Here is an 8,682-nt window from a genome sequence, read left to right on the forward strand (position 1 = left end):
AAAAGCTAAAAAAAAAAATTTTTTTTTTCAGCATGACAATCAGAGCAGATTTTGTACTCAAAATGTAAGAAGTAAAGTGGATTATTTTGTAGGCTGGAGTAGGACTGCAATCACTGCGACTCTCAAGATGAAGTAGCGGGTCCTAATTTTCATACCCAGGCCATTTAAATTGAGGAACAAGCGACTGTATTATCAGAAGACTTTGAAAATCCCTCCTGTTTACAGAGAAAGTCCAGACAATTTTATTGACTCATAACCTCCACACTCCAAAGAATTATCCATGAAGTGCCATATAAAAATATTTTTCTGAACGATCAAAAAATACTTGTCTGTGACGTATTTTTTTTCCTCTAGATTATGGGCATGCCAGTCCACTGGCAGTAAGGGCAGTAAGCAGTCCACTGGCAGTAAGGGCAGTAAGCAGTCCACTGGCAGTAAGAGCAAAGAGAAGGGTGGCGATAGCAGAAATTTTGGGGTTTGGAGCCATGATCGAAAAGTTCCAGTTCAATAAGAGTATATGTTGTTTTGTCTGTGAATTATTAATATTTTTTGTTGTCTTGCTGCAAAACTGGTTAAAAATGAAGGACCATTAGAATGAAAACGTTAAACAGCTGAAAGATACGGAAAGCTTTCATTTCTTATCTGTGGATTTTAATGACGCTCAGCGTTTTTGAATGATGCGGAGTGACACATCATGGTCAGGTAGTCAGGTGGCATCTGGACAGTGGTGCCTGTCCTCTCCTGCAGTGGCTAAGGTTGTGAATTGAGAGCCAAAACAACCACGGGAAAGCCATGTCCATGTTTGGTCAAAGCTCTAATCATGTGCTTCCGGGAAGCTGGGGGAATATTTGGCAGGCTGGGGGGGGTTGGGGAGAAAATTGTCCTGGGAGCAAAAGAGCGATACGTGCAAGTCAGACGCGTCCGGATGACAAATGGCTCCCCAGGACAGCAAGGTTCACCCAGCTGGTTGGCCCTCTGCTGCGTGATTGATGGTGTTGATGTTCTAAATTGGCCTAAGATATGCCAAGTACAGGAATCATAATAACGGGCTTTAGATTTGCACTGTAGATAGCAGGCAGGGGGGGTTAGGGTCATGTTCCCGACACGCAACTCTAACCGGAACCATGTCCTCGCCATTCTCTCTCCCCCCGCTCTGAAAAAGATTGCACTGTGCGCTTATCTGGGGGCTCGTGAGGGTCACTGTTGGGCAACTAACGTTGAAAAGCTGGCGGAGTCCCGGAGAGGCCCGCTGTCCCCCCGTGACCCAGAGCGTCCCCCCACCCCCGGCTCTGGGGGGGCCCCAGCCGGTGCTCTCGCCACACTGCGGCTGCGTCCAACGCGTCCCAAGAATAATATTGGCATTCGGGCCTTTGTGAGAGCTGTGCACCGCGTAAATAAAACACGGGGCCTTTGATCAGGGAAGCGACCCTTTGTGGAGCCATAATTAAAGCCAGTGATCCCTCTGAACGCACAGGAGCACTGCACTGGGCCACACAGTGCACCAGAGTGCACTGAGGCACTCCAGCAGAACATGGGGTCGCATATGCCCCCCCTCAGAACACTCTTGGTCTGCTCCATTCATCCCCATGCATGCTATCCCCCCCTGAAATACATCCTATTATTATTGGGGGTGGTTTGTGTCTCGGGAGGTGTGAAAGCTGTACCTGTGATCGGAAGGTTGCCGGAATCGTTCTCAAACCTTCTGTTTGGTTCTGCAGGCTTCCCAATGGCATTTTCATTGTTGTGAGAATCATTAAACTTGATGACATGACCTCAACAGCAGACAAGCTCTGTGCTTAAGAGCTGTAGCGGCTATTTACCATATTAAATGAGCTAATCTGAGTGTATTTCAACCCTGGTTTATTGCTTTGGAAGCTGGGCTTTTTATCATAAGGGTGCAGACGTCCTCGCATGATTCAAGCAGGCCACTCGATCTTTATTGCCGCAGAAATGCCTCATTTTCAGCTGAGGTCGGATGAAGAGGGGAGCGGTGAGGTCCAGACAGACAGGGGTTAGCAAGAAATGGGAGCACTTTGACCCAATACGCGTCACATCGTTCCTAACCTGGAGATTTCCATTTATTTTCTCAGTGTGCTTGTATTTCAAAGGTCTGTTCTCATCATTCAAGAGACTGTAAAGAGTTTGGAATTATTAGGCTGTATGTTAACCTCTCTGTTAAATGCACGCTGCTTTCATTCGGTGGATGTGGGCAATTCAGGATGATGGCTATTTTTAAAAAGATCAGCATGACAGGGCTGGGGTTTTAAGTGTTTAATAAAATAATTACTTTTGCCGTGACTCTCCCGTGTTAAATTAAGTTTAATAAAAAGGTTATGTACAAAAGGGAACCACATGTTTAATGGGCTGTTAATAACATTATTAAAATATTAAGTGTTCTATCCTTTGCTATTAATTTTCATAAATTTAGTTAAAACAGCAGCTTTCTTTTATTTAGGTGAATTGTTTTTTTCCCACTGCAGTAATTTTTAGATGTGTAAATAAAATGATTTAGTAATTTTTTGTACCTAATATATGTGCATAAAGGATGGATTTGAAATCATTGCTGCTGAAAGCTCTTATGTGGGAAGAAATAAAATTATTTTAAATATATATTTTAATTGCCCGGCTCTGGCACGTAGGCGTGTGCAGCTGTGTGCGTGTCAATGGCCTTCGACGAGCTTCCTATCTGCTCTCTGACTAGGTGAAACAATAGAAATATTTATTAGAAAAGAAAACACATTTGTTACTTATTTGTTAAAGGCTCAGACAGTCCTGTCTGACTCCAGAAGGCTATGGGCCTTACGAGCCTTCCGGCTAATTTCCACGACCAGCTCCTGTCGTCGTGAGGCGAGTGACATCGTTTGCCGATAATGGATCCGGGAGATGGCCCTCCCCGTGAAAGGACCCCCGTCCCGCTCCTGGGCTTTTCTGCGAAGGAGGAAGCTCAGGATGGGCCACGACCTGATGCATTTTCTCTGGCCACGTGTAAAATTTTCACCCATCGTAGTCCAGCCTGGCCTCAGATTCTTGAATAATTTGCCTTCCTTTCACAATAGCACAAACATCTGAGGAGAGGGACCGAAGGGGGTAGAGAGGTGGGGTATGCAGGCAATGCATCTGGTGATTCCTGTACACCCCCCCCCCCCACAATGCTCACCCCCCACCTTAATGTACACAGCAAGGGAGGTAGGACAAATGAAAAGGGAACAGCCTTGGTCTCATGTTTGATCTCTCCACAATATCAGTCTATAATTGAGAGCATTTAGTGAGGCGTTTAAATACTTTACTTTGCTTTATTTAGCAGACACTTGTGTCCAAAGCAACGTACAAGTGAGGCAAATAGCACATTGCAAACATACATGCTGTCAAGGAGTTGACTGGGAATAAGTGCAGCTAGGCTGAGCTTTCAATGAATGCCGAAGTATAAGAGTAAGCAGTATTAGAGCAAGAGCTACACAACAGCTTCTAAACAGAGTTAGAACCTAATAAGACAGTTTTTTAAATAAGCTGACAAAGTGAACACTAAGAGCATTCAGGGAACATGGCACAGAGAACCAGCACTGGCATCAAAAACAGCACTGACAGGGTTAAATGTTCGCAATTTTTTTTTCCATTCCCGCTGCAATATTTTTATGTGAGTATTTCCCAGATATAAAAATCCCAAAAAAAACAATAGCACGCTTTGCTCTTGTTGGAGGAATAAAATGTGAAGGCGCGTCGGAATGCCGTAGTAAGACTGATGATTTGCTCCAGGGTCTAGGAGCTCGCTGATTAAATAACAGAGTTCCCTCCGTACTGAAAAAGTGAGAACAGTGCAGATCAATTCCCTTGGTTTAAAATGTGTCCCCAAATGCCATTAATAATTATATGAAAGGACCACATACATCGCAACTAATCGATTCCATAACTAATCTACATGTGCGCTCCATTAATGGGCCCTAGGAATGCTGTAAAATACAGACTTCTGGTTTTGGTGGAAGGGGTCTGCCTGTTCTGGATTTAAAAAATAACAGTGTGTGGTGACACCGCACCATCCCGGGTTTAAACTATGCGCAGATCCAAAAAATAATATTCTACAAGCTTCGTTGACTGTGCTTCATGACGTATTCTCTTTCCAAAGTGGCGACTTCAGGTAGCAGCCTGTGTACTTTTAGTTATTTGTTTTCCTAAAGTCTTCCCTTGTCCTTACGTGGCTCTGGATCTTCCGTGCCATTCCGTCGCAGACAGAAGTCCTGCTTTTAGGGCATTTTTCCTGTTAACGGCCTGATGGTAGGCGTACCTGCGGCCTTTCGCGATGATGTCACGTCTCGTACGGCGAGACGGCAATGATTTTGAATTGCGAGTCATTAATGCAAAATTGTACAACATAGTAGGGGGACAATAAAGGAGAAACATATTGGATTACTTTTTGTTCATCTGGAATGTAATTAAGATATTTAGTTGGTCTCTAAAGCAATGGGGAGCTCCTCTGGCAAAGGGATGAAAAAAATACCTCTAGAGGAACGTGAAACCGGAGATAGAGAGGGCCGTCCATGCTGCCTCCGTGGGTGGACCAGACCTTGACTGGTGTGACGGGGACGCCGGTGTGTTTATTGTTTGCTCGGCTTCAGGAATGTGTCTCCCTGGCTACCTGCCAGCCTGCAGAAGGGGCTTCCCTCGCCATCGCTGCCATCCGCTGACTCAAAGCCAGTGCTCAAGTCTTCTTCCTACCAGTGAGATGAGCTTAGTTTGGAATTATTGAAATAACTTGTGAGTTTTGTGCACAAATGGCCCGGGGTGGCATCTTGCTCGTATGGAATTCGGACTCCTTTAGTCCAAAAAGGTTCCCGTCACTGACAAGTATACACTATATATAGTACAGTCATACTTCATTAATACTGTCCATACAGGTGAGAGCAAGCTTGGGGGTCACAGTGAAGGGGCTGTCACCTTGTAGCACCCAGGAAGCTGGGGGTTGGGGGCCTTACTCATGGGCCCGCAGACATGTGAGTATTCCACCAAGACTCGGCTCAAACCAGAAACCTTCTAATGACATAGATGCGTAGCCCGCTGAGTCACATACACACACATACAAACAAAATGTACATATAGAGGCAGCACCCAAGTTAAGAATATCTCACTTACGGACAACTGGTACTTATGAATGGACTACCATAAAGCCTATCGTATAAAAAATTGAGTTAAATACAATGGTTGTTAAAAATGATTTGCTGGCTCGAGGTACCGTATCGTGTGTAATCACTACTGTATAATAATTATTATCATTATTATTACGTATCGTGTTATTACTTTTACGACTTACCTACAAATTTGACTTGAAGACTGACTTACGGAATGGATCTCATTCGTTACCTGGGGAATGCATGTATATCAAAATATACACGGTATTTGCAAAACTGTCCTTGTACCAGTCGTAGGTTCACTGAAGCAAGTAGCAGAGCAACAGATAAATGTGATCCAATACTATTTTAACATCGCGTTCTTGTTTTTTGCATAAAAGAATTGAGCCAATGTCGATTAAAAACGCCTCATAATATCTCCTGTTTTCCAGAATACTACTGCTGGCGGAAATCGTAAAAGCATGTGAAGGTGGAATTCAGTGATCATGATCGTGTTCTAAGTTAATTCAAACAAAAACACATGATGTGACCGATGGAAATGGAAGAGAAAGCCAATTCCATAGAGGTGAATGATACTTCCGAGGCCGTGCAGACAGTATTGTTCATTCATAGAAATCAGAACTGCAGGGTATTGTCTTAGGACACATGAAAAGACATGACAGGACCCTCTGATGTCATGTATAGATACAGAGACTCTTTACTTTTTAAATGGTCAGAGAGGCTCCCAGTGAATGAGTGTTGAGGGGGGAAGGCAGATGTCACTTGGTCATCTTGAACTGGTGTATCGTGCCCCTGAGCTGAGGACGCGATGCTTTGTCCCCTCATCCATGCTCCGCAGGGCTCGTGGTCGCTCGTCCCTGTCTTACTGCAGGTCGAGTCCAGGGGAAATATCTGGCTGGAGAAAATAATAATTTTAAAAAATGCCAAAAGGTGCACAACCAGCGAGTGGGGGGGGGCGCCATCTCAGAACAGGGGAATGACATTATCACCTCGTTCACGCTACTGCTTTGCTGCCCCTTCGCCTTTTACTGTGAAGCCCAGAATTTGAGAGCTTTCACAAAGTGTCTCCAATCGGAAGGGGAGAAAATTAGGAGCAGAGGCCTTACAGGTGCATAGTGGGGGGGGGGGGGGCAGAGAATGATTCTTGTGAGCTTGATTATACTTCCTTGGAAAACTGCCGAGGAGTCGGGCCGCTGATGTAAAGTTATTGCTGGTTTCCTCTCTGTTGCTGGGCCAGCTGTTTAAAGTTAATGGGTCCGATCCGCCCTCCACCCCGCCAACGGTAGACTGGCCTGGCCCTTAGCGATGGCATCTCATGGCCTGCAGATGTGGAAGCAAAACTCCAGAGGACTTCGTGTTAATCCTAACCCAGTGCTCCCAGTACCCGCAGCCCCCGTGCCATATACCTCACCCCCCCCCCCCAGCCCCCACCATGGTCTATGTTATTCTTGACATCTAGGAACACATAAAATTAATAGACATCACTAATTAAATCACCTCAACATGGACAAATGGGATCTTAACAAAGCAGCCTGTTACAGCTCGTCATGAATCAGCATGTCATTTGCGCGCCGTCAAAATGAGTTAATCCTTCCTGAGCCCAGCAGCAGACAGCCTAGCTGTTAGATGTAAATTCCTAAAGATTGATTTTTTTTTTTTTGATAAATGGGACCGCGGATCACAAATGGATCCATTTAAACAAAAGACTCTTCCCCTCTTGCTGTCATGTAAAGATTTTATTCTAATCAAGCAGACAGAGACACAGATTATTCCTTCATGCTTGGCTTCCAGTCTCTGCATAAAAGGAACTATTGCAAATCCAGGCCTACTGTAAATGCTAAATTAATACATCATGTCAGTTTCAAGTTTTCTTGTGTAATAATCATCTTGTATAATTTAATGCATAGCCCTAAAAAATCTCGCATAAGCCAGCACGTTCTGTGCAGTCTGGTTTCTGTAACAAAACGGAACCATAATCAGAGGTCATTTTTATTTAAATCCTGGGATCCTAATAACCTTTCCAAAGTTTGCCTCCAGACCTCCGTTTTTTTTTTTTCTTTTTTTTTTTTTTGGAGTGAACATTCACACACCTGTTCATTAACATGGCATATAGATGTTAAGAGGTTATTTTATTAAGTATTTTATTCTTGTCATCATTATCTCGTTGCTGTTAAATTGACTGTTGATTTGCTCACTGTTCATTATCTCAAATTGTCACCTTATTTACATACACCTAAAAGTTTAAAACTTAAAAAATTCTCGCTGTATTCTTTCTAGAGCTTGGAATCTATTTATTAGTCTTAAAGTTAATCGTTGCAGTGTGTCCTGTGTAATGTTTGTTTGTTTGTTTTTTATAATTAAACATTAACAGCAAGTTTCCCTTGAATAAAACACTCATCATTTTCCCACAGCGATTTCAGCCAGTTAAGATTTTCTTCGCCCTGCTAAGAGGCGCGATTTTGTGCTGAGGGTGACTTTGTGGCCATAAACCCAGTCGCTCCCAGAGATTGCTGTCCCAAAGTGTTACGCGTTTGCGGTCCCGAATTATCGCCTGGCACTCCACCCTGCCATTCTGACGCTGATTGTTGGCTTGTGCCACTGGGTACAGGGGAGACATGTGAAAGATATTACCTGCAGGGTGAAGCCCACATGATTGTGTTTAAGAGGTTTACAATGCTCATTAACAGCACCCCACCACAGGCTCTGGCAGGCTTGTCTGACTGCTCTAGTCAGCGGCTACGCTCCGCCGCTCTCCCAGCCCAAGCGTCAGCCAGCCGCCTCTGGAACGGCACGAGCGGGCAGCCAGTAGAGGGACGGGGGAATTAAGCGGCGGCTTAGCTACGCCATTTCTCCCTACACGCGCGCTGAGCGTTCGCAGCAGCGCGAGACGGATTGCGCGGGAACAAAAAGAGGAGCTATGAAGAAGTGCAGGCTCGAGCCCAGTTTGTTTTGCTTGAAACGCTCCGTGTCGCCTGTGCTTCGGATGGACGCGTGTGTGCGCATGTGCGGCTCGTACAGTAGGGCTGTTTTTAAGCGGGTCTAACGGAGTCCAGATATAATCCAGACACTTCCTCCTGCCTCCAGTGTAGGCCAATGAATTTTGTCAAAGACACTTGGGTTATTTTTAAAGAGATTATTTAGCGCCATAAAAATAAACTGCTTCTTGCTCACTCGTTGCTAAACGGTTTAAAAATCAGTGTTGAGTTTTTTTTTAACCATATCAGTTTAAATGTATTTTCATTATCTGGTTATTATCATTATTCTGACTTTGTTTCTCATTATTGGCATTCTTTTTGTTTGCAGGAACAATTACAACCAAAATTAGTAGCAGGAAGCTGCAGCCTGACTAGTTATTATCTCGAGTTTTATCTTCGACGATTCATTGTTCTCGGAAGCGTATAACATCAATCAACACAATCGCGACCCTTATGCATCTGACTCCATGCAAGTGCCATGAAGCATCGTCCTAAAACAGCTTTGATTAGTTAAATAGGAGCCTTAACTCGCTAAAGTGTGTGTGTGTATGTGTGTGTTTGTGTGTGTGTAACTGATTAAAAAAATA

At 44.2% G+C, this 8,682-nt stretch overlaps 1 long non-coding RNA gene across 1 annotated transcript; it reads right to left on the reverse strand.

The window, feature by feature from the left end:
* Window positions 1-3,368: 3,368 nt before the first annotated feature.
* Window positions 3,369-7,989, reverse strand: LOC125719158 (uncharacterized). The gene is made up of 3 exons (XR_007385025.1): window positions 7,752-7,989; window positions 5,822-6,440; window positions 3,369-4,706 (listed from the first exon to the last, which is right to left on the reverse strand). It is a non-coding gene; the product is annotated as an uncharacterized LOC125719158 (long non-coding RNA).
* Window positions 7,990-8,682: the final 693 nt, after the last annotated feature.

Source organism: Brienomyrus brachyistius, chromosome 23, assembly GCF_023856365.1.
Source record: "Brienomyrus brachyistius isolate T26 chromosome 23, BBRACH_0.4, whole genome shotgun sequence".
Classification (NCBI taxonomy): Eukaryota; Metazoa; Chordata; class Actinopteri; order Osteoglossiformes; family Mormyridae; genus Brienomyrus; species Brienomyrus brachyistius.